This window comes from Monomorium pharaonis, chromosome 6 (assembly GCF_013373865.1).
Source record: "Monomorium pharaonis isolate MP-MQ-018 chromosome 6, ASM1337386v2, whole genome shotgun sequence".
Classification (NCBI taxonomy): domain Eukaryota; kingdom Metazoa; phylum Arthropoda; class Insecta; order Hymenoptera; family Formicidae; genus Monomorium; species Monomorium pharaonis.
The window spans coordinates 19,617,170-19,641,069 of NC_050472.1; the positions used below are offsets into that span (position 1 = coordinate 19,617,170).

The 23,900-nt window shown below is 44.0% G+C and overlaps 1 protein-coding gene and 2 long non-coding RNA genes across 6 annotated transcripts in view; 1 reads left to right on the forward strand and 2 right to left on the reverse strand.

Moving 5' to 3' along the window:
• LOC118645980 overlaps nt 1-15,719 on the forward strand; it is a 70,349-nt gene extending 54,630 nt beyond the window's left edge. The window contains exon 2 of the long non-coding RNA XR_004963612.1: nt 2,132-15,719. This is a non-coding gene — a long non-coding RNA (uncharacterized LOC118645980). The remainder of the gene's footprint in view (nt 1-2,131) is intronic.
• LOC105833580 (zinc finger homeobox protein 4) overlaps nt 1-23,900 on the reverse strand; it is a 101,796-nt gene that overhangs the window by 60,908 nt on the left and 16,988 nt on the right. The window lies entirely within an intron of this gene.
• On the reverse strand, nt 16,234-23,587 carry LOC118645981. Its single transcript, XR_004963613.1, has 2 exons — nt 20,870-23,587; nt 16,234-20,563 (listed from the first exon to the last, which is right to left on the reverse strand). It is a non-coding gene; the product is annotated as an uncharacterized LOC118645981 (long non-coding RNA).

A 23,900-nucleotide genomic window follows, 5' to 3' on the forward strand; every position in this document is an offset into this window, starting at 1 on the left:
CGCGTCTCTCTTCTCCCGTTCCTTTCTTTCCCTTTTTTTTTCCCTTCGGGACGAACGAGGTGTCGGAGGGCCCGCGTTTATACCCGAACCGATACGCGCCCGGTATTTGTTGTATTTATTTTAACGCGCATGCACGCCTACGTCTATATGCATTTAAAATATAGCACAGTTGGGCCCTAGTTTATGAAGGGTCAGGTCATGGAGCGCGGTCAGCGCTGCAAGGCGAGAGGACACGAAGAGGGGGGAGAGGAGCAGGGGCGAGGAAAGCGGGATGAGAGAAGCGCGGTTCAAGGAAGAAAAAGAAAGGGAGAAAGGGAGAGTGAGAGGACAGCTCTCTTGAAAGAAAGAGACGAAGGGAAGTCCGCCGGAATGGAGGAAGGGAGCACACCCGGCACCCAGGACCATAGAATCGTCGAACCGTTGGCCTCGGGGGCCCTGTTTAACAAGAGTCAGTTAATGCGAGTCATAGATCATTGCGGTATGCGCTAAACATTAAAAATATAAATAAGTATAAACACCGCGTAAATCAAGGCGGATCGCGGCGCAGAGTCACGTAACGAAGCCCCGACCGATGGACAGCCGCCCAAAATCTCACGGGGTGCTCCGTCTGCGTTGAAGTACGCTCAAAAGTCCCGTGCGGGCCGCGTCAATCGCGAGTCCTCATCTCGCGTCCCTGACCCTCACCGTGGGCTTGGATATAATTCCGAAGAAAAACAATGAAGCTGCCGAGTTGATCAGATCGACCCTGAATTACTTTACGCTCGAACGCAAACAAGTTGCATTCCATATTAGATGTTTAGGTTTCAAAGTGAGAACATTAAGATTTAATAACTGTCCTCCTTTATACACGGTGTGCAAACAGCATTTACGTTTATATTAGACGGACGGTTATTACATTTCAATTGAAACGTAGTATAATTACTATCTCGGAAGAGTTATTTAATAGATGAGCTCTTGTTTATTGATGTCGAATCAAAATTCTTAACATATGTCCGGTGACTTTAATCACACGTTGTTGCCTTGAAACAGTAAGAAATTCAGCCTTGTTGCGGGCAACAGCACAAAATGACCCTCCCTTCGTGCGTTGACAGCAAATTAACAGGTTTCTGATAGCGAGCGTTGTGGTACAAAACAAGCTGGATTAAAATTCGCGAACAAGAAGTTCACCCTCGTTCGTTGCCTACCATTACGTCGTCGTTTTTGCAAACCGGTTTAGCAGGCGTAGACCGCGCGATTTTTGTGCTTGCACTTTAAGAAAATATCGAGGCGCGAATCGATTTCGCACGTCCCTCTTGGTTGAAATACCGTCGCCAAAATTTCAAAAGTAGACGAGAAAGAGAGAGAGAGAGAGAGAGAGAGAGAGAGAGAGAGAGAGAGAGAGAGAGAGGTGTGGAGGGAGGAACGTAATGGTTTACATCCGGCGGCATTATCAATTTTGCTCGCATTATCTCTTTTTTTTTCGTTATCCAGTTCCTCTCGCAACTTCTTTCTCTCTCCTTCTTTTCTTTCTTTTCGGCGCGAAACATCACGTTTTGCTTCCTGCACTAGCCCGAAGCACAGATGGTGCCGCATTAAACATTCCCATAGACTCGCGAGTCATTTGTCATCTCGCTAAAATTGGGATCCAATTTACCTCGACTCGTAACCCCCCAAAGACAATCCGAGGATGATCATTAAACTCCTCTTGATCACTGGCGGTGAGCCTGTTACTTCGAGAAATAATAGTGTCGTCGCCGTTACGAAGTGTCATTACGTTAATGCGAGAAACATTTGCCTTGAAAAATAAGTGGACACATTTTTCGACGCGTAAATCACCATCTGGCGAGAAACACTTATAAGTATTACTAATACAATACGTCTTAGAATTTTAAATTGGTTAAGTTAAACTATATAATATTATATTTTCGATTTAATCGTCGCTGTAAATAAAATTATTATTAAAATTCCAAACAGATTTTATCGTATTATAAGATATGCTATGGTATTGGATGGGATGCTTAATTATAGTGTAATTATGAATTCCTGGTATTTAACGCGCAACCAGCGCAATGCAAACTTGTGTGGCGATATTTCTTGTCACGAGTTGAGATCAAGGTACCTAACACATCTATACGTCTTTCAAATTCATCAGATCGCTCTTTCACTTTGGGAAACTGGTGACCCCGGTCCTGACCTGGCTCATCCCGAAGACGGTGTGCAGGAGCGCCTTAGCTGGGAAACAAGGGGACCAGTGGGTCTGGGTCTCTGGGCAGTCTCCGCACGGTGGATTCCAAGGAGCTGGGTCTCGTAATGCGATATAAATGGAGGCAGGACCGGCCGAATGAAAAGCCAACGGGCAAGTTCGGGTAGAGGAGATACATCAAGATCGGGCTGACGGTTGACTCCGCGCCCGACGGGGGGGCCCCGGTAAAAACTGGATCCCTCCCCGCCGCTCCCCGAGCCCGCGCTCCTCTCCCGTGCCTCCACACCGAGCATAATAAGGACAAACTTTTAATCCCGAACTCAATTATAATTTCCTCCCGCTCGCTAGACGACGCGGAAGGGGGCGGCATTTTTGGCTGGTTGAATAAAATTTCGATCCGAGAAATGGACCTACTATCTCGCAGTCCCGTGGTCCCGTGATCATTATTAACTAAAGTCGTTTATCACAGCCGACAGATGTCTCGTATATTTCGATTCGCGCATGATCCGATTCTACCTCCGGTTAGGTGTTTGAGGTGCTTTAATTTGTGCGAGAGGTTTGGGCGCGACAATGGTGCTTTCGTCGAGGTTGCTCTTAGTTGAGTTGCCTAGGAAAATAGAGTGGGCGTGTCATCACCGATTTCCGGCCGTAATCAATGCGCATAATCAGAGACGGTCCCAACTTTTCTCTCTCTCTCTCTCTCTCTCTCTCTCTCTCTCTCTCTCTCTCTCTCTCTCTCACTTTCTCGTTCTTTCATCCGACAATTCTTGAAAAACATTCAGTGGCCATTCGACACCCGCGCGCGCATTAAGGAGGTCGCGCTGGAACACGAGACCCTCGAGCGAGCATCGCGTCTCCTCTCTGTCTTGCCTTTCTTCAGGGGCACCCTGGATAATCCCGGGAATCGGGAGGGCCCTTTGTGTCGCGTTTCGGGCGAGAAAATGCTTTGTCATCTATGCTTCCGTCGTATATCGGGGGTGTGCTTGGAAGGACCTTCTCTCTCTCTCTCTCTCTCTCTCTCTCTCTGCGGCTCGGCGGTATTATGCCCGCCGCATGATCGCAAGACAGTGCCACCCGACCAGGTGTTCTAGGATCCAAATTGTTACAGCATCCAGAAATCTTTCCCGTTCCACTCGGGGTCCCGCCGGCGAACAATGGCCGCCCCATTCCGCGCTACGTTTTCAACGGCCGCCGCCTCGCTGTCTCTAAACGAAGGTACTTTGTCGCCGACGGCGCAACGGGGAGACGAAGATCGTAATCTAGTTTGTGAGACCATCTTCGAGAAAGGGAGACTGTCTTTGTGCTTAATAAAGTAGCAGGGGAGAGACACATCGGGAGAGGCTCGTCGAACGCTCGGTAAAAAAAATTTTAAACTGAATTATTATTGCTTGTATCCACGAAACGATAATATTTTCTAAACGCTTTCGTGACGCTCGCGCGGATCATCCCCGCGCATTAGCGTCGAACATTGTTGGGGTAATTGCAGAGAAAATTACAGGTAGTCGTAATTATCTGCCGCGAATGCCTACTTAGCATTGCCGACGTAATCTGATCAGCCAATCAGCATGAAGGTGAGCTTTGATTATACATTCGCAGAAGAGATTACGATCTGCGTGTCGAAGGTAAGCCGATACTCCACGTGTCAGCGAATTTCATTAGAATTGTTTAATTGCGGTGGGAACGGGGGGATGCGGGTGGGGGAGAGAGGGGTTGATGCTCCATTCTCGGCTCCGTTCCGCAGCTTCGCGTAGCGATTCCCACGAGACTCGGTATAAACACGAGGAGGTAATATCTTCGATTTTCTATCGACATATTACTTCCTACACGGCTAACACGCTTGGAAACATCAGCGGACCAGTAAGCCCGCGGAGCGAGGGAGAAGGTGAGATGACTATCGACACCCTCGCGATTGCAGCGCAGCGTCGCCATTTTCATTTCGTGTATGTGTATATGAGATATCTCCCATCGATAATGCATCAACCGTTAGCAGCTGTCGGGAGTTACGTGAACTAATCAACCTCGTAGCGCGAGTATCTTCGATTGTACCTTTGCGCGTTCCCGCATTACAGATAACAAATTCAATTTTCAGTTCAAGTCTCTTTATTGCCGCGAACGAAAACTTACAGAGCGCGTCCTCGTACATAATTGTAGTGTCACACGAACCAACGTAAGGAAAGGAAATTGTTAACTTGATTAAATTTTTTTTTTCAATTCAAGTAATTATGCTGTATGTAAACTAAAGTTCAAATATTTTATGTATTAAACAATATTTTTCTCTGCAGAATTTGACATCGTAATCCATTCATTCGCTTTTGTCGCGGCATAGCTTTCTCGATAATTTGGAATTGTTATGTCCATTATCTCGTGACTTCTTTTGTAAAATTCCTTATTCCACCTAGGATTCGGCAAAAAATTAGAACAGCAAGGAACTCATTCAGTTGTGAAACAGTTTAATCTACAATGTGATTCACACAGCCGCGGAAAGGGGTTGACGTGCGAGGGTTAAAGGGTTAACGCGTCGGGCACTCAATGCCCGGTGGGTCGATCTCGTTTTCTCCCGATTTCGAGTCCTTGAGGCTTCCTCGAGCGAGGTAGGCGAGGAAACGCCGGCGTAAGTGGACAGAAATGTATAGCGGCAACGCGAGCTCGTAGCGCGCGCGAGGAGCGAATCTGTCCCCACCAAGATGCGGTTGCAGGAAGAGAAGGGGGAGGAGGTGGAAGAGGTGGCGGTGGCGGAGGACAGCGACGGCGACGGCGGCGGCGGCGGGGGAGGAGGAGGAGGAGGACCCGGTAAGGTTGGAGAAGGAGTCACGTCGCGGGCACTCTCCGCGCGTACCGAGACCCGGAGTTCTGTCTCGCGTACGCGAGAACCAATCCCAGTATTTGCGCTTCCTTCCTACCGCGGATGGCGACCACCTCTTTTCAGGGGCGTAGCCGACGGCTTCCCCTTGCACCCCCTCCACCCGTGCCCCCCCTCGCCTTACGTTCCTCGTACCTCGTCCTGCCCCGTCGCCGCGGATTTTTCGCGCGCGCCGAATTCCGCCCCGAGCGATGATGAGAGGAGGCCGGTGCACACACGCTCCATCGGCATCCGCGATCGAAGAAGCCGGTGACTGTACGTTTATCGCCGGCTTAGGTGGCCTTAGGTTCGTTCAACTCCGCGTACGACTCCCAATGCCTGACGCGACGAGAATGACGACGAGGGGAAACGTCCGTTCCGTTTGCGATCAGCTGATCGCGAACGATCTCCAAGTGTCTCGGCTGACAATTGGGAGATTCTCGCCGATCGAGTCGGACGGCGACTCTTGTCATTTCGACAGCGGGACTTTCGGCTTCGCAATTACTTGTTACGCTGTTCAGACAGCGTAACGATCCATCTGTAGTTAGTTTAAATATTTTTTGTGCGATCTCGAATCCTCCGTCTTTACTGAGTGCAACCTGCACTTTCGCGCGCGAAAACGTTACAAAGACGCGACGCGAAGGCGAGCGAAACAGGCAGACAACAAAGCTGTAGAATAGACCGCCGGAGTATTCAGGCCGGTGACGCCGGTAGATTTACGGGCGACTCGCCACGCAGACGAGCGCCTCTTTACGGATTCCTGAGCTTCCACCGATATTATTAGCGATCGCGTCTTCTTTTTGATCGTGCCTAGAGGGAGAACTTTCTTTCGAACTCGTCTTCTATACTCTCGACCGTCACCGTCACCCTTTTTTTTTTCTTTTCGTGTATAATATCGTCGATAGGCGACGGTCTCTCCTGGAATCCTTTTGGAAACTTTTTCCCCTTGTCAGATCCAACTATGTTTAAGCGAATATTTGGCCACGGAAGAAATAAGAGCTTGCTTTCCTTTATGTGCGATTTCCCCCCTTTTTAATCTGCTCTTTGATACGATAAGAAAAGAATGTAAATACGGTTTGATCGTCATTACGTCTCGTTGTTTAATCATTGTTTAATTTAAGGGCGGTAAGAGAGGTAGATCGCCTCTCGTCTGAACTTTGTTAAGATTCACATTTGCCGCGAACGTTCTATCGTTATTCGTGAATTTAATTACCGCCATTTGCCGATGGGAATCTATCTTTATGAGCTAGTCCAGCGTGAAACGGAATCTTCTTTACTTGCTACCGTGCCATTCATCATTTAGTGCTTGCAATGCCAGAAACGCATAATTACGGATAATTACATCGGTACTATGTACCGGAATAATTGTAGTCTCGCAGACCACTGCTCGCCATCGGCACTCGCTCGATTACCCCCCTTCGGTACGTTCGGGTTCGTAGCAACAACGAGAATTCGCAAAGCTTTAGGCAATTTCCAAGTATTTTAATAACCGGCGGTTTTCCTATCCGCAGCATTTTATGCATAACTTTATTATTTATCTCTATCGGCTCACCGCCTTGCTTTATCGCTCGAAGGTATTTCACGCTCTTACAACATGCTACGAATATAATTAAAGGATATATGCTTGAAATTGCACCTTACTTTTAGTAACTTCAAATTAATATAATGTGAAAATAATTACCTAAATATTTTTTCACAAATTCTACTTAAAAATTAAATCCTTCGGTTTGAACTCAAATTGTATCGACATTTTTGCAATTTTTGTAGAATTATATGTTACAAAGATATTTTAAGTTGAATTACAGACAGTTATAATATAGAGATATATATGTCGACATTTGTAAAAACGATTCTTAAACGAGTTTCTCCCAAAATGCGACGTTTTCGAAGCAGGTGCCGAAAATTCTAAAAGCCGAATCGGGATCGCGCGTTTCATTTTCACGTTCACACGAGGACGATTCGCGGCAGTTCTCGCGTGGTCTGCGGAAACCTTATTGCCTATTCAGACCGTGATACCTTAACTGTCCGGGATTCGATGTCTACGGGCATCGTAAAGCGATGGTGTGCGGAGAGAGCGCGAGTTACCGGTGCCTATCGTGTCTCTTACCGGTCGAGTATTATCGAGATTGCAGGCAAGGGTAAGGCCCCCGTGTGCGGAGTCCGACGAGAGGAAAAAGCCGCGGACAAGGCGAGAGGGTATGAAAATGGCCGAGTAAATGACTCCCTCGTACTTTGATCACCGCAGTCCTCCCTCGAGATTCCCACTAACGCTCCCGCCAAATCTCTCTATTTCCACGTTTTTCCGTTTCTCCCGCCCCCTTTTTTTTTCCTTACGGCAGATTTTTTCCCCGACAGTTTCGCTTTAACGCTTTCCCCCTCCGTACGCGCGACTACGCGTACGCGATTGAAAATATTGAGATAAACGAATCAGTGGAAACGCAGCGAATCCGCACTTTCCACGGGCCCGGGATCCCCGGCGTTAATGTATGCGATGTAATTATCTTGATCCGCGGGTCTTTACGAGCGTCCGTGATTGCGGTGCTGCGCGCCGATATCCGCGCGCGTTCCGCCCGGGCTTGGAGAATTGCACTTGGCTCTCGATGTTTCTGCAAATTGCACTTTGAATGCTCTAGTTATACGTTAGGCGCTGCAACTCTCCGGGGACGTAAGTATGTGAGAGACCGCGGCGTCTGGGTGGATACACCTAACTCTCCCGCCACTAAAATCTCCTCTCGCCCTCGCCCTGATAATGCTAATAATTTACGGCGCGCGGCGGGTAATGAAACGGATCGCGGTTGCTCGTTAACTCCGAGCGATAAAGTATCGAAATTAGTGACATTAGGCACACCTAGTCGTCCACACGAGGCGTTTACGTTCGAGCGGCGATAGAGTTAAAATAATGTCGTTTCGTGGTTGAAGAGCATTGGCGGCGGAAATTTATCATTGGTAAATGACAGGGAGATTTTATTAGATAAGATCCTAACAAAATGTATACGCTTTAGGATTTACATTCCCTATTTAAGAAAGGAAGATAAAGGGCTTTATCTCCATCCTTCCCTTCCCTCGCAAGGGGAGGGGGGGGAGGGAAGGGGGAATGTATTCCAGATCGACGGTCATGTAAGTCGCTTCGAAGAAGGGAAATTGGAAACCTGGAGCAGATACTTTGGAAATAGCAGAAAGGATTGATACGAGAATGCTTTCGATTTTCCTTAACAAGCTCCGTACAATCCTTCGCTCGTACATTTATATGGGGGGAATGTATCTCTTTATCCCCGAGGGCGGGATATGCGCGAGATACGTATCTCCGGGTTATTAATGTATGTTTACAGACCCGTTTCACTACGATTTCGTTCGGCCGGAGAATTAAGCGAGAGATCCTCAAGTTATCCCGAAAAATGTCTCATAATAACGGTTCTCATGCCTTCGCGCACCGTTACGAAGGCGACAAAAGTCGATTAATTCGCGCAACAGATGATTGACTTTATTTGAAATGATGAAGTTCAATTTTGATCTAATTGAGGTGACCTAAACGCTCGTGTTTCCGTCTCTAACGTGCGGCACGAGATAAGAGGAGATTAGTTAAAGTTAAGTCAACCGACGTAGAACCGGTCATCAGCGAAGCGTCGTCGAAATGATTGATCGTTAAATAACTGTTATTAATACTGGCTATAAAACATCCCGGGCCTCGTCGTTAGCGTCGGGCAATAATTCTCTGTTTGATAAGAGTGTCACAACCTTGCCAAGCTAATCTGTCAGCCTCAAGAAGACTCCGCGTTCTACCTCGTCGGATCCACGCCGATCCTCGGCCTTATTTATCGAATAACACGCAACCTTCGTATCTAAAGCTCTCCCTTCTTTCGTACAGTTGAGTATCGCTGTTGGTAAGAATGAGTCCGTATTGATCACACTTGAGAGACCTCGGCTTCTCCCTCCATTCCCCCTCAGCCCCCAACGGAGATATGAATTCCTAATATACGGAGGCCTCCCCCCCTCCCCCTTTACCCTCCTCCCTCCTCACGTACCATGCCTTCGAATCTCCTATCGACGGCGGGAAGCTCGAAAAACTTAGTTACGTCTGGCGTCTCTGGCCACGATCCAACGGCAATCACAGCCATCTTTAATTCCTTTCTTCTGTCTAGCGGATGACTTATACCCCAAAAAAGATTCCTTCCTATGGTCCTGGCGTGAAAAGAAGCACACTTCTAAGGCTCTCTTATGCTTGGTCTCGCATTTTATAATGATTCATATTACTTCGCCTCGTAAGTGTTAATGATCGACTGTGCCGCAAAAGAAATTATAATAACGCGCTCCAGAAATAGATTGAACTTTTTTCCAACAATCGATTCAATATTTCCTTTGTAAAATCAATTTATGTGCAAGACAATCGCCATTTCTTTTTATTTTAGGTAATATAATAAATTGCTAACTAATTGTTCTGTTTTTTTTAACAATATCCAAAAAAAGATTAAAAATTTGGATATTTTCTTTTTGATGAGATGTGTCGAGGCACTGCGTTTATTTTTTTTCTGGATCGTAGCGTATAATTTACAGACTTGTGTCACGCCGGTATTGTAATAACGGCGCCGGTGAATTATCCAAATAATTGCTGAGAGGAACCTGCCGCAGAAACAATAATGCGACGACCGGATCGTCATTACCGGCCCGTGGAGTTATTATAAGCGAGTTAGGACAGTACGGCGGATCGTTAAGTTTCTCGTCGCATCGAGGGAAAAAGACGCGGTTGACGTTGGAAAAGCGGTTGAAAATTGTTGGCAACTAAATGACATACAGTTGATTGGCGACAAAATAAGAAAAACAGCGATTGCGATCGATCTCATGTGATTTTCGCAAACTGTCTTTTAATGGCTCGTTATATTGTATTAATATCTTGGATTAATGATCAACATTTATAATGATCTTGTTATTAAAGAAATGCAGACGAGAATTTGTGTACTTCAAGTCAAGAAAAAAGAGGTATTTTTATTTGTGAGTCATAAATAAGATGGACCAAATAAGGCTCACTTAATTAATTTTATTTTTTAAAAACTCTATTAACATTTCATAAAAAAATATATTTGAAATAAATTAAATGAGCCTTTTTCAAAACCAAAATCTTATTTTTTAATAATGAATTGTAATGATAAAACAATACACAGAAATTGTATTTCTTTTATAAAGACAGCGTCTCTTGGTAATAATCCTAGTAGCACAAAACATTGGCGCAATATTGGGTAGTAATATAAAGGCAATATTTCCAATATTGGTCCAGTATTGTAAAATAGACGCTTCACCTTATTTAGCCAATTTGTCTAAGCAGTAATATTGGTTCAATATTGGTTCAACATTGGGCCAATGTTGAACCAATCAATTTTTTGTATTAGACATTGGTTGCATTCTAATTTGCAACCAATATTTTATGACCAATATTGGCGTTGCATTGAGAAAACATTGGCCAATACATTCCTAATATAACTAATGTTTAGTCAATATTAGCCAATGTACTGTCAATGTATTGTGCTACTAGGGAATCATCTCTATACTTCTTGTTCCTGGAGTACCACTGTATTTTCTGATTATTTAAGGCTCAACTCGTAACTGAATATCCAGTGTAAGAAACGGATTACCCGATACTACTGTCGCAAACTGAAGATTGCCACAACTAGTGCCTTGTGGAGCAACGTTGTCGAGCGAGACCGATTCGTTAAGTATCCTTCTTGCTGTTAGAAATGTCACGATCTCCCTTCTCGCCCCTCCTCGGGACGGTGCCGCCCTTCGCCCTTAAGTACAAGGGCGGCCGTTTGAAATCGTCCGCGGAGTTATTTTATAATTCACGTCGCTTGGTCACGCGGTACCGAGGCTTGCCTGTAACTAACCGTATTTACGGTATAGACAGCTGCGGGGCAATGGCGAACAACTATGTGCCGACGTCACGTACGGCCCGCGACGACGAGGCCCGTCGTACCTTCCATGTCATAACTTGGAAAATAGCGTTTCCACGTTCGTACAAGGCAAGAGAAGGACGCTCGGTTTAAACAACGCATTATGACAAACTTGGTAGAATTTGGCAAAATTGTGTCAAATAGCTTTCTTAATTTTTAGAGACAGTTGTTGTCTTAACTAAAATTATTAATCAAACTGAGCGATTAATAAGATAAGAATAAATTAATACACCTGAGCAATATCTTCTTTCAAACCAATTAAGTGGTATTTCACGTTCACCTTCGAGTCGCAGAGACAAATTACAATTCTCCAATTAATTCTGAAAGTAATTTCTGTTTCGATTTAAAATCCATTGTCGTCCAACGGAGATTCTATAATTGATCTTTTTTTTTTTGCATCGGAATGACGCGAGATGAACCTCTTTGTCTACAAATCTCTCGTTAGAGGCTCCCGCCACGAGGATCGTTCCGCGGCGCGGCGGGACCAGCTTCGCCCATCGTGAATGGCGGTGTGGAATGCGGTAAAGCAAATAGGCTCCTCTCGCGGGCGAATAGCTAATTACGCTTCTTGGCATTCCTGTTTCTGGTTAGGTGAGCCGGAGCCGCAGAGCTAGCCAAGCCCGGCAAGATAGTCAGCGGCGAGGCGCGCCGCGCGAGGAATTACAAGCTAATCCTCGACTCGTAGGAGGACACGAGCGACCGCGGTCACCCGGGGAAGACGAGGGGAATCTCTCTCTCTTTCTCTTTCTTGCCGTGCCCTCTCCACCCTTTCTTCCACCCTCGCCCTCGTCCTCCTCCACCTTATTCCTCATCGTCCACCACGGGCGTTCCGCGTCTCGTGCGCCTCGGCTCGCCGCGCCGCCGCTCCTCCCTCCCCCGGCGTAATGGCGTTGTTTAATGTTTAATCATACCCGACTGTGCGCTCGCAGTATAATCAGAGTATAATTCAGACAACAACATCAACCACCGTCGACCACCGCCGACAAGTCTGTCGGTGAGTCCCGAGGTCCGGTCGAGCTGCGGTCGTCAGCGGAGTGATCCCGGGGTATCAAGCCAGGCATCGACGCCACATCAGCCGACCCTACGTGTGCCTCTTTACCTTGGCCTACCAGATCCTTTTCAGAGTTCGTGATGATAGAACCGCGAATTACGCGTGTACTCTATGTGCCTAAGAAATTCAATCTTGCGTGAGCGGTAGTAGAATACTGACAGTTAACTTCCGAAAATGTAACACACGCGACGTTTCCAATACAGTCGTACGTTTCACGGACGCGGATTATAATAAAGTGGGATATAAATTAAATCCCGGCTCAAACGTAAGTGTGTTAATTTGGAAGATTATCCGAGTAAAATGTGCTCGCCGGATCCGTGTGATATCTGGCTCGCTATCGGAGCGAGATATTGATAATAAATTTTTTCCAAATCGCGGAGGACAGATGAATAAATTCGAGGGTCCTGCTCGTCTGTAAGACACCTTTGCAATATTTCAACTGTTGAAAAATAGTTTATACCCACATCGCCCGCTCCTCAAATTACGCAGAGAGACGGCTAATCCAATTGGAAATGTAAATATAACCAGCCATTCATTTTTGCAAACCGCGCAAATATGTTCCCCCGTGTCATTTCCATGCTGATTCATTCTCGCAGGCCGCCGCGTGTACCGTTAACTTTCTGATTTACTAAGTATATTTGAGATCGTCTTTATATAATCGGCTTTCACATATCAAGGATCGGGACGGTTTCTAGTAATTAGCGATCGATCGTTTTTGCGAGGCGTAGCGGAGCGGCGCGCATTCAGACGCTAAACGACCGGGCCTCCCCCCCCCCCCACCTTTTTTTTACTTCGGGGGGGGGCCCCAAGGCCCCGGGTACTTGCCTCGTGCCGAGTCATGCGTGGAACTCCCAGGCATCATTGCCATAACTCGTCGTGCCAAGTTGCCTTCGCGGAGTTTATGGCACCGTCGTCGTCGTCGTTTCTCGCGCGCACTCACTCCCGGCGGCGCTCGTAACAATTCGGTCGCCGCCGCATCCCCGACGCGCACAATCACGGTTCGTATTTCCAGTGCCAAATCCGGCACTGTGCTGCCGCTCGGCGCGCGCGACCGGCGGGTCCCGAGAATTTATGCGCTCGAAGCGCGAATCTCTTCGTGCCGTATTGTCGGCTTGAGAGATCGGGGAAAAAAAAAAGCGTTCAATTACTCACGCGGGCGACGTGATCCAAGGCACTCGACAGCGACATACGTTAACAAACACAAAGGCAACAACAATCGAGATCGTTTTCTCTCATTGAAATTTATAAAATCCAAATGTTATCGCCAAGATTTTTAAGACTCGCTTTTCTTTTCTTATCTGATTAGATTTCGAACAATAATTCAAGTCTTATAAGGGGGGCTCGGAAATTGATTCCCGAAAGTCCGTCGGTCGCGCACCGCAGACGTTTCTTCAATCGCGGCCGAAACGAGGTGATGATATGTGGGCCGAAATGTAGCCTCGTGTCACGAGGACGCCTCTACCGGAGGGATCGGCGTGGCTCGACGACGGTTGGAAATAACGTGGCACATTATAGCGAGGCATTAGAGTGGCCGGTAGCCGACCGGCGAGTTTTTTGCCGGATTCCAGTAGCGCCTTCGACAAACACCGAGGAGGAGTGGAAGAGAACCCCGCGCTTCCTCCGCTACTTTTACTAGACATTATCCACGACCGAGAGGGAGGGGGGAGGGGGGAGGGCTATCTCGTGACTCTCGTCGTCCGCTGAAGCCCGCGCGCACGGCACCAGGCCGAGGGTCCAGAAGAAACCCGCCTTCGGAGGCATCTCTGCCGGCCTGTGCCTCTATGTCTGCGGAGAAAGTGACGTGCGCTGGCACCGGTCCCCGGACTCACTTCTGCCGCGTATGAGAGCGAATCGATACTTTACGGCGCGTCTACGGACGCCTCCCCTTTCCCCCGGGATGACGCAACGCCGTGGCGTGTACACGCGGTACACAGAGGAAAACGAAAGTCACGAATCTTTTCAGCGTGCTCGTCCGCGTCTATTCTTCCATGAGCAGCGAACCGTAACTCCGAGTAAACAGTAATCTAACTTGTTCATAAGAGAGCAGATTGATTCGAAACCTAATTAAAAGTTATCACAATGTGCGCGTCGCACGTCAAATGCCGTCGTAAGCTTTTTTTTTTAAATTTATCGTCACGAATAGAAATTAAGTGATTACCCACACAGCAAAATTGATCCCGGGATCATCTCGATTTTATCCCATTTTTGTCCTGGCAAGATAAAACGTCTTATGGTTGTCCATAGGAGCTCTCAGTAAGAGCTCTCGTCCTGCTCAAGATCAATGCGGGACGGTTTAAAGATATCCCGTTGTAACAGCAAATAGACGAGCAAAGCGTACTCTCCAGAGGACATCCATAAGAGCTCTCAATAAGATCTCGTTCTGCTCAAGATCAATGCGGGACGGTTTAAAGATATCCCGTTGTAACAACGAATAGACGAGCAAAGCGTACTCTCCAGAGGATATCCATAAGAGCTCTCAATGAGATCTCGTCCTATTCAAGATCAATGCGGGACGGTTTAAAGATATCCCGTTGTAACAGCAAATAGACGAGCAAAGCGTACTCTCCAGAGGACATCCATAAGAGCTCTCAATAAGATCTCGTTCTGCTCAAGATCAATGCGGGACGGTTTAAAGATATCCCGTTGTAACAACGAATAGACGAGCAAAGCGTACTCTCCAGAGGACATCCATAAGAGCTCTCAGTAAAATCTCGTCCTATTCAAGATCAATGCGGAATGGTTTAAAGATATCCCGTTGTAACAACGAATAGACGAGCAAAGCGTACTCTCCAGAGGACATCCATAAGAGCTCTCAATAAGATCTCGTTCTGCTCAAGATCAATGCGGAATGGTTTAAAGATATCCCGTTGTAACAACGAATAAACGAGCAAAGCGTACTCTCCAGAGGACATCCATAAGAGCTCTCAGTAAAATCTCGTCCTACGCAAGATCAATGCGGGACGGTTTAAAGATATCCCGTTGTAACAGCGAATAGACGAGCAAAGCGTACTCTCCAGAGGACATCCATAAGAGCTCTCAGTAAAATCTCGTCCTACGCAAAATCAATGCGGGACGGTTTAAAGATATCCCGTTGTAACAGCGAAAGATGAGCAAAGCGTACTCTCCAGAGCACATCCATAGGAGCTCTTAATAAGATCTCGTCCTACTCAATGCGGGATGGTTTAAAGATATCCCGTTGTAACAGGGAATAGACGAGCAAAGCGTACTCTCCAGAGGACATCCGTAGGAGCTCTCAGTAAAATCTCGTCCTACTCAAGCTCAATGCGGGACGATTAAAAGATATCCCATTGTAACAGGGAATAGAGCAAAGCGTACTCTCCAGAGGACATCCGTAGGAGTTCTCAGTAAGATCTCGTCCTACTCAAGCTCAATGCGGGACGGTTTAAAAATATCCCGTTGTAACAGCAAATAGACGAGCAAAGCGTACTCTCCAGAGGACGTCCATAGGAGCTCTCAGGAACATAAAAATGTGACAATTACGACAATATTACACTTATTGAAACAATATATTAACAATATTAAAAATTATAAAAAATGACATCTAGTTCTTATTTTTTTTATTTTATTTTACCCAAACAGAGCAAACACAGATCTTTTTATAAGTTTTCATCATATTTCACATCTTATTTCGCATACGTAAAATTAATAAAAAACTGTAAAACTTTATATTTATTTATAAAAAAAAAATTGTAAGTTAACTATACATGTTTCATCCTTCTTACAACATCTATTAAAATGATTTATAAAAAATAATATGTAATGATAAACATGAAGTATTCATGGATCATCACGAAGCGTTAGATGCGTACGATCTTCAAAGTCAAGCAACGTCGGCGATGGTTCGCACTTGGATGGGTGACCGTTTTTTCCGGATGCAGAATTAAGCAAGATCTCCATAAGACATCGAGAGGACATTGAAATTTACATCTATAGTACATCCTTGGGACATCATGCTAGTTATCCCGCGATTGTCACGAGATCGTCTCATGGGATGCCTATAGGATCATAAATGTCCGCTTTTTTTTATCGCAGTAGGCCGATCTTGTTGACGTCCTAAAAACGTCAGCAAGATCGTCCTACTGCGGTAAAGGCAGTGGACATTTTTTATCGTATGGGCATCCCATGAGACGATCTCGTTACAATCGCGGGATAACTAGCGTGATGTCCCAAGGATGTACTATGGATGTAAATTTCAATATCCTCTTGATGTCTTATGGAGATCTTGGGCTATCGTAGGGACGTCTTTAGGACGTCAGCAAGATCGTCCTACTGCGGTAAAGACAGTAGACATTTTTTATCCTATGGGCATCCCATGAGACAATCTCGTTATAATCGCGGGATAACTAGCGCGATGTCTCAAGGACGTACTATGGATGTAAATTTGTTGTCTGGGTAATGTCAAATTATCTCGGGGAAATATTTCCTTTCTGTGAAGATGTTGAGAAAATTGTTTTCCTAAAATCTTAATTTTTTTTTTTTCGGAAGTAGAATTGCTCGAAAAACATTCTAAGGTGATCGTGATTTAATTATGCGTAATTCAATATAGAACGTGAAAAAACAAAGACGATCAGATATCGAAATCTCGCTAACACGACCTGAATAATCTGCTAACTGGAGCTTTACTTCGACGGTTAGGTACCCCTAGGAAACGCACCGCTACCCCTCAAACATTTTTTTTTTGTATAATCCACACTATCTCCTTTTCTACCTCCCCTTCTCCGGATCCCCAGGCATGAGTCACGTAATAGTTTCTCTACATCGGCTCTAATGATTTATGCCTTCGGTCGGGTTTTATGTATTTCTGCGCAATGCGTGAGGCTCCAGCTTTTTTAGGCTCTCACTTCGCTGTTGGAGAGCAAAGAGAGGAGCAAAACGGAAGGGAAAGAAAGAGAGAGAGAGAGAGAAGAGGGAGGCTGGTAAAGGGAGAAGAGAACGACTATAAAGCGTCACTGGTCCTGGCTCGCGCGCCGCTGCCGTTAACGTGCAGCCCATATAGATCGATATAATTAATAGCTAGGCCACGGATCGGGTAACATATGGCCTGGGACCAGGACACTGAGGAGACAGGCGCGGGCGAAAGGTGAGAGGAAACCGATTTCGTGGTCCTTCCTCAGCCGCAGCGCGGCCTCAAAGTTAGCCGAGGTAAAGAAAGAGAGCGGTCCCATTCGCCGAATTCAAAGGGATTAAGCGGCGAATACACGAAGGTCGCGAGGATACCCGACGTTGTGGCAAAAGGACGATTCGCGTCGCGCGGCATGCTAATTCCTATCTGGTGGCCTGCACTCCCACTCGACAAAAGGACACGTTTCGTTCTCCCTCGAGATCCTTTTGGCCTATATAACGATCGTTCCTCGAGCGGAAACCTCTGAAGCGGAATGTTTTGTACAACGTACGCGTAAAACGGCAACGATTTAATGGTTTTACGGCAAAAGCAAATTGCAAACAGTGTTAATGAAGATACAGAACAGTAACGGTTAGTGAAATTAAACTGACTACATCGTTACCCTGCTTATTAGCGAGCCATTAAATTAATCTTTCAACATACATACCACGGATACTGGCATATTAGACTGGCGCTTTTCTGCGATCCTAGAATGCCCTCTATTCAACGCGAAATTTTTATCTTAGAAATATAAAGTCATTTAGCAAATATGGCGTCGACTACCAAGATAAAGCTGACGTGATCCTGATCTACGGGGAAGTTAAGATGTAATAATGAAGATAAAGTAATTCTACTGGTTGAAACACGTTCGATGCCGGATACATTTATAATCCTAAGCCAAGACGTCTTTTTACTTGCCGAAGGTTTCCTCATCGCGTAACATTATCAACGTGACCTCCACCACGAATCAATCGAGCACACATTTTCGTGTGTTATATAAAAAAGAAAAATAATCTAAAAAAATTCATCCGCGGGATTTCCTTATTTCACTAACGTGTCTCTCTTCAAGCTGTATTCTCATTACAGCGATACTTATCGGTCCGCTTACATAATGTAATACCGTCGTTACGCGATACCGAAATCTGTAATCGGGATCTAGAACTGCGCGAGCCGAGTCGCGAGACATTTTTCGGAACCGCTTCAATTCCGAACCGCCATACCCAAGTAGAAAAGGTGGAAAAAAAGAATAGCACGATTTTCCGAGGGATAATCTCAGATCGGATGGACGACTCAATATTCACCCCGGTGCACACGCAACGCGCGGGACAAAGGGGGGCGAACGGGGCGGCTCAGCCACCCCGCGAGACAGAGAGAAGTTACCATTTGCATTTCCGCCGCAAACGCGGCGCCGCGCGCGTGTCTATCGTGCGCGTCGCTCGCGCAACCCCTCCGAGGTCGGGCGCGCGTAGCACGCGAGCGGCGGTAGCGATGAGGAGGAGCAGCGGAGTTTCCTCGCCGCCGTGTACTTTGCATAATTTCACGAATCGCGCGTATAATCGTTCCGCCGTCGCCGGCTACATAAAGAAGAAGAGAGCCGCCGACGACGACGACGACGATGACGACGACGACGGTTGTGCCTCGTGTGCCGCGGGCGATCCCGCGAGCCGACTCGCATTAGCATAACGGCGGTGACGCGTGTGCGCGCACCTCGCGCTCCTGCATGCCTGTCCTCCCCGAGAGCGACACGTGGCGTGGCCCCGCAGCCACGAGAGACGCGCGAGACCGGAAGGGTTGAGGCCCCGAAATGAATTCCCCCGAGTTAAGCCGCCCATTCCTCTCCCCTTCTTTCCTTCCACTTCTCTTCCTCCTCTCCTTTCCGCCGCGCGCCGAAACGGCGGATCAAGAAACTCGAGTGAATGTTTAGACATTGGTGTATATATACGGAAGTGTCGATGTGACACGTGCCGCAACACGACGGGACGTTTGCTCGCTCGCGCTGTGTACTCAGCATTAGCATGGGATTTCAATGCCGTTCTCTTCTCGGCGTATAGATTTTCCTGCCTTTATTCTCCGGAGCGCTTTTGGACGTCGTGTGTGTAACTATGGAATGTATAAGAGATTCGGTCGGACTCCTCACTCCGACGGTGCTCACCGGTAGGGCCGTGAGCGCGCGCGCGCGTTTCATAAATAATGGAAATGGAAATCACTCGAAAACTGTTTTTGCTTCGCGCGACTGTATATTAATGAATCAAATCTCGTGTCACGCCGACGTAATTTGTGCTTGCCTACGGATGAATATTTTAAGATGCGCTCGACGCTTCCACATCTGGAGAAACAAATTACGAGAGGTCGTATTAAGTAAAGTGTAAAGTCCCTTCCGTCTCTTCTCTCGCGGTTAACGGCAACGGCTTCATAACGATCTCGGAGGAACGAAACTGAAACGTGGAACGTGTACATACTCCTCGTGTATACGCGAGACAATGCGATTCAAAAGCGCCGGCAACGTTTCATCACTTAGAAAATCAATTTTCCCAGCGAATATCGGGGCCCATTGTTCCCTTTTTTCCACATGTCTCGTCCTATTCAATGCGGCAATCGCGTCGTTTGGGGAATTTTATCGAGGCAGCCGCGGTAACGTCGAGGCGGACTTGTCGATGAACGACCATGACCACGCGCACAATAGTTCATGCGATCCGCCGTCTCCTCGCTCGACGCCGCGTGTATCTACGTCGCTTTTGTGTCGCCTTCTAAGACGCTTCGAAAAAGCACCGCGACTAATTAATATCCGAGCTTTTTATCCGAGGTAAACGTGGACGCGCGTGTCAAATTTGTGACCAATCACGAAGTTATCCGGTAACTTCAGCGGTCTCTCCTCCAGCACTTCGAGTATTCTTTCGACGTTTCATTTATCGCAAGTTGCAATGTGCAGGAAACTTGTTACGTTCAAAATCATGACAAGAGTCACCTATTAATTATATTCACCTGATCTGCATTTTCAGAAATTCTCAGAGCATTCCCTAACTTTTACGTGTATCTTTTAAAATGTTGAATTTTGTTATATAATAAAAATGTAAACGGGTTTAGTGACTGCAATACGTCCGCGTATTAATAAATTAAGTTAGAATTGTTAGAAATGTATAATTTCATCAAGTTTATTTAAATCGTGAATCATAAAACTTTCGTTAGAAATTTGATTTTAGTTTTGTAATTGTAAATTTATATATGTATTAAGAATATTTAAAGTTTATAAAACTAAAGTCCTAAACGTGTAACAATCAAAGTTCTAAGAATATTTTAATTTTATCTGAGCAATTTCAAGCTTCTTTTTTTTTACAAAATGCTTCATCCGCTTTGTCACGTTATTATAAAATAATTATAAAGGTGTAGATTTTATTACCACATAAATATTAAAAAGTTTTGTGTCAAACAAAAATATAATTTATAGGACATGGTAAATGATGAGCACAAGTCTCGAGGCATCGCGTCATATTAACGTTTTCTTCATCATTTCTAATTCATTAAGCGGATGCGAGTTAGTCTCCCAGAATTCGTAGCTACTAATTTGACTTATGATTTCATCATGCGATCGATGTTACAGGCTTGGTTAGTGGCTATAGTGCCATGTATGTCGATCTCTGTGAAACGAATCCTAAAAGCCAATATTGTAACGAATTATGTGGCGTAAAGATTCATCGTTAAGAATAGCGTTGCTTCTATATAGATGAGCTAGATTTATTTCAACTGCGAAATTATGAAAATGTTTCCATCGAATATATGAAAATGTGTGCACAAATACCTATTCGGCATGCATGTCAATTTTTTACCGAGATACAAAAATAAAATTTATCTCTCGAACCTCCGCATAGATAATCGAAATCTCGCATTCGTAACATTTATTTTGATCCATTCGTATTTTAAATTAAATGATAAGATTTGCAACACAATCGCGACTTACCGAAACGTTTCTGATGTAACTGTTGTGATGGCTCCTTGCGATGGTAGGATAAGGATATTCAGGACGGAACATAAAATTTAAAACAAGAAAGAAACAAAAAAATAATCTTGGTGTCAAATTTATTTTAGACTAGAAAAGAAAAAACGTTTATAATATTATTAACATAGTATTAACCAACTAATAATGAAGACGATGATGCATATTAAATAATAATAATAATAATAATAATAATAATAATAATAATAATAATAATAATAATAATAATAAAGTGTATATCAAGTATGTACATCAGAATGGAAAATAATGTATCGATAGGAAAGTAGTGTGCTGATCGACATACATAACATTAATGCATTCTATCAGTGATACATAATACCACGATAAGTGAATGAGTGTAGGAAAAATAAGCGAGAAGCGAAGCCACACCCTCGTCAGCCATGGATACGAGTGTAAAATAAAATAAATTCGAGAGAGAAAATAAAATGGACATTGTGTACAGGCAATACTGCTCTAAAGTCGAGGCATCCGGTTCCAATCGCAGGAAAAAAAAACCGCGTGGGCAGACGAGAGCGTGACCATCACAAAGAAGATTCATAAATAACTAACATAAAAGAAAATAATAATTAATACTAGTCGTATGTAATATAATTCCCGATGTCGTACCTATATTACGTCGTCGTTAATGGCAGATAAAACGCTACAGGACGCTGCTTGTGAGTTAACACGTAGAATTAGAGTCAATCTCACCATTTCTAGTTAACTTTTAATTGGCCGATTGGATTTAAGAGTTTCCAACTGTAAAAAACTTGAATCTGATCATTATTTTATATTCCTGGAGAAGATTATTTTCCAAGGAAAGAATATGATCGATTAAGTTTTTTTTTCAGTTCTTTCTTCAATTCCCAAATTCAATCGGCTGATATTACGGCAGGTATTTACCCTTAGAGGGCACATTTCTAAAAAAATACGTGAAAAGCATACCGAGTATGACATACCCCACCGTCTTTTAATGCGTGCTGTAATGACGCTATTGGATATTTTATTGTAAAAAAATTACTGTATAAAGCTGACGACATGTATTTTAAAATTTAATAGATTTTATGATTTTAAAAAATTAACATTGTTTAAAAAATTTATTTAAAATGTATTTAAAAAATGAAAAATAAAAATAACGATTTTATGGAAAAATTAAAGATTGTAATTTTCATGTTTTTTTTGTACATTTTAATAAGATTTGTTGGAGCGCAAAGTTTACGTGGGGTATGCCATATCCCGTGTACCCTCTAAGGGTTAAGTCAACCGAAGATGATGAAACTGGTCTTCAATATCGTCATATTACGTGTGCTAAAGGCTAGTTGCGAGGAAGGGCCCTATCCGGATTTCAGGCTCGACTTGCAGGGAGAACTTGCGAAGTATTTACAATTTAAAAGCTAAACGCGCAACGAGGGTGAAATCCGTGAAGGGCGTTAAAGATGTTGGAATGGCTTCGCAGAATGACGACGAAAACGAGGACGATATGAGAAATAATGACAATAATAATAGTTAGAAGAATAATTAGTTAAAACGAATAATTACTAAAGTTTCAATATAAAATACTAATAGACTTTTAATTGTACCTACGTTCAAATATAATTTAAGCTCAATTCACAGTTTATACACATTCTCTGTTTCGTGTAATTCTTATTTCAATTCTTATTTCGTTATTCAATTATTACTCGTTTACTGAAACCAATAGCCTATAAACATATTACTTTTATTATCACGTTTTACTCTGCACTTTGTGTTACTCATTGTTTTACTTATTCCACATTTGTTTCATTTCTCCCTCATATTTTCTCTTTTACTCTCTCGTTCACTCATTGGCTCTTTCATGCTATTACCATACTTTCATTCATTCTTACACTCAACCGATAATAGCTTGATAGGAACTTTTAAAGAGTATTTCCTAGCTCTAGATATGTTTTTCGCATCTATCTTATATATATATATATTATGTATATATTCACAAGAGTATACATACATACATGGAGAAATATACCTCTCATAATTTTCTATATAAACACTCATATCAACGTGTAACTATATTATTATTATATTTTCGGCTCGTGCATAAGCAACGTTAAATTCATCCAAAACGTATCAGATTTTTAATTGATCAACTTCCACCAACTTTCTGACGGCAATGGAAAGCTCGAGAGTACCTTTATCAAGACACCATTGAGCATGATGCAAGTGGAGTCCACGATCTTCAGTCATGAAGGACCGACTTGATACATATATATATATATATATATCTCATTTCTTTCAAAATTAACACAACTAAAAATATTGAGTCTCCCAGAAAAGAGGAAAAAAACTATTTTTCCCTTCATTTCTTAGTTTCGTTCACGGGATTTGTATCTTGCAAGACGAATTGTACAAAAATGTCAAGGTATGATAGAATTACGTATAACCGTAATACACAACATATTTATAAACGACTTCACGCCGGCGAGTTCGAAATTCTTTGGCGTAGCGTCAATTTTAATGAACGTCAATGCCGTAAGACCCGCTCTCGTCGACTAATCTTATAACAAAAATCATTTATAACGAAAAATCGAAAAACAAAAATCTTTTCATTGGCCATGTAATTGAGTAAAACGAACTCTTTGCCTCAAAATTTCTACCATATAAATATATATACATATTTAAATATATATATGAATAAATAAATACGTGACATGTAATATACATATATTACATGTACACTTGCGATACATGTATAACAAGTAATAATATAAAATATACACATACAATATATATACACCTGTGTATATGTATATATGTGTGCATATATTTTATACATCATATATATTATATTATTATATACGTATTATATACGTATTTTTATATATATATATATATATATGTGTGTGTATAAATATATATTATATATTTATACGGCATTTCATTAAATTCATGTTAATGTTAAATCACGAATTTCGAATCGACGTCGTATGATCGTTTAGTCGTTTAAGTCAGCCAGACACTC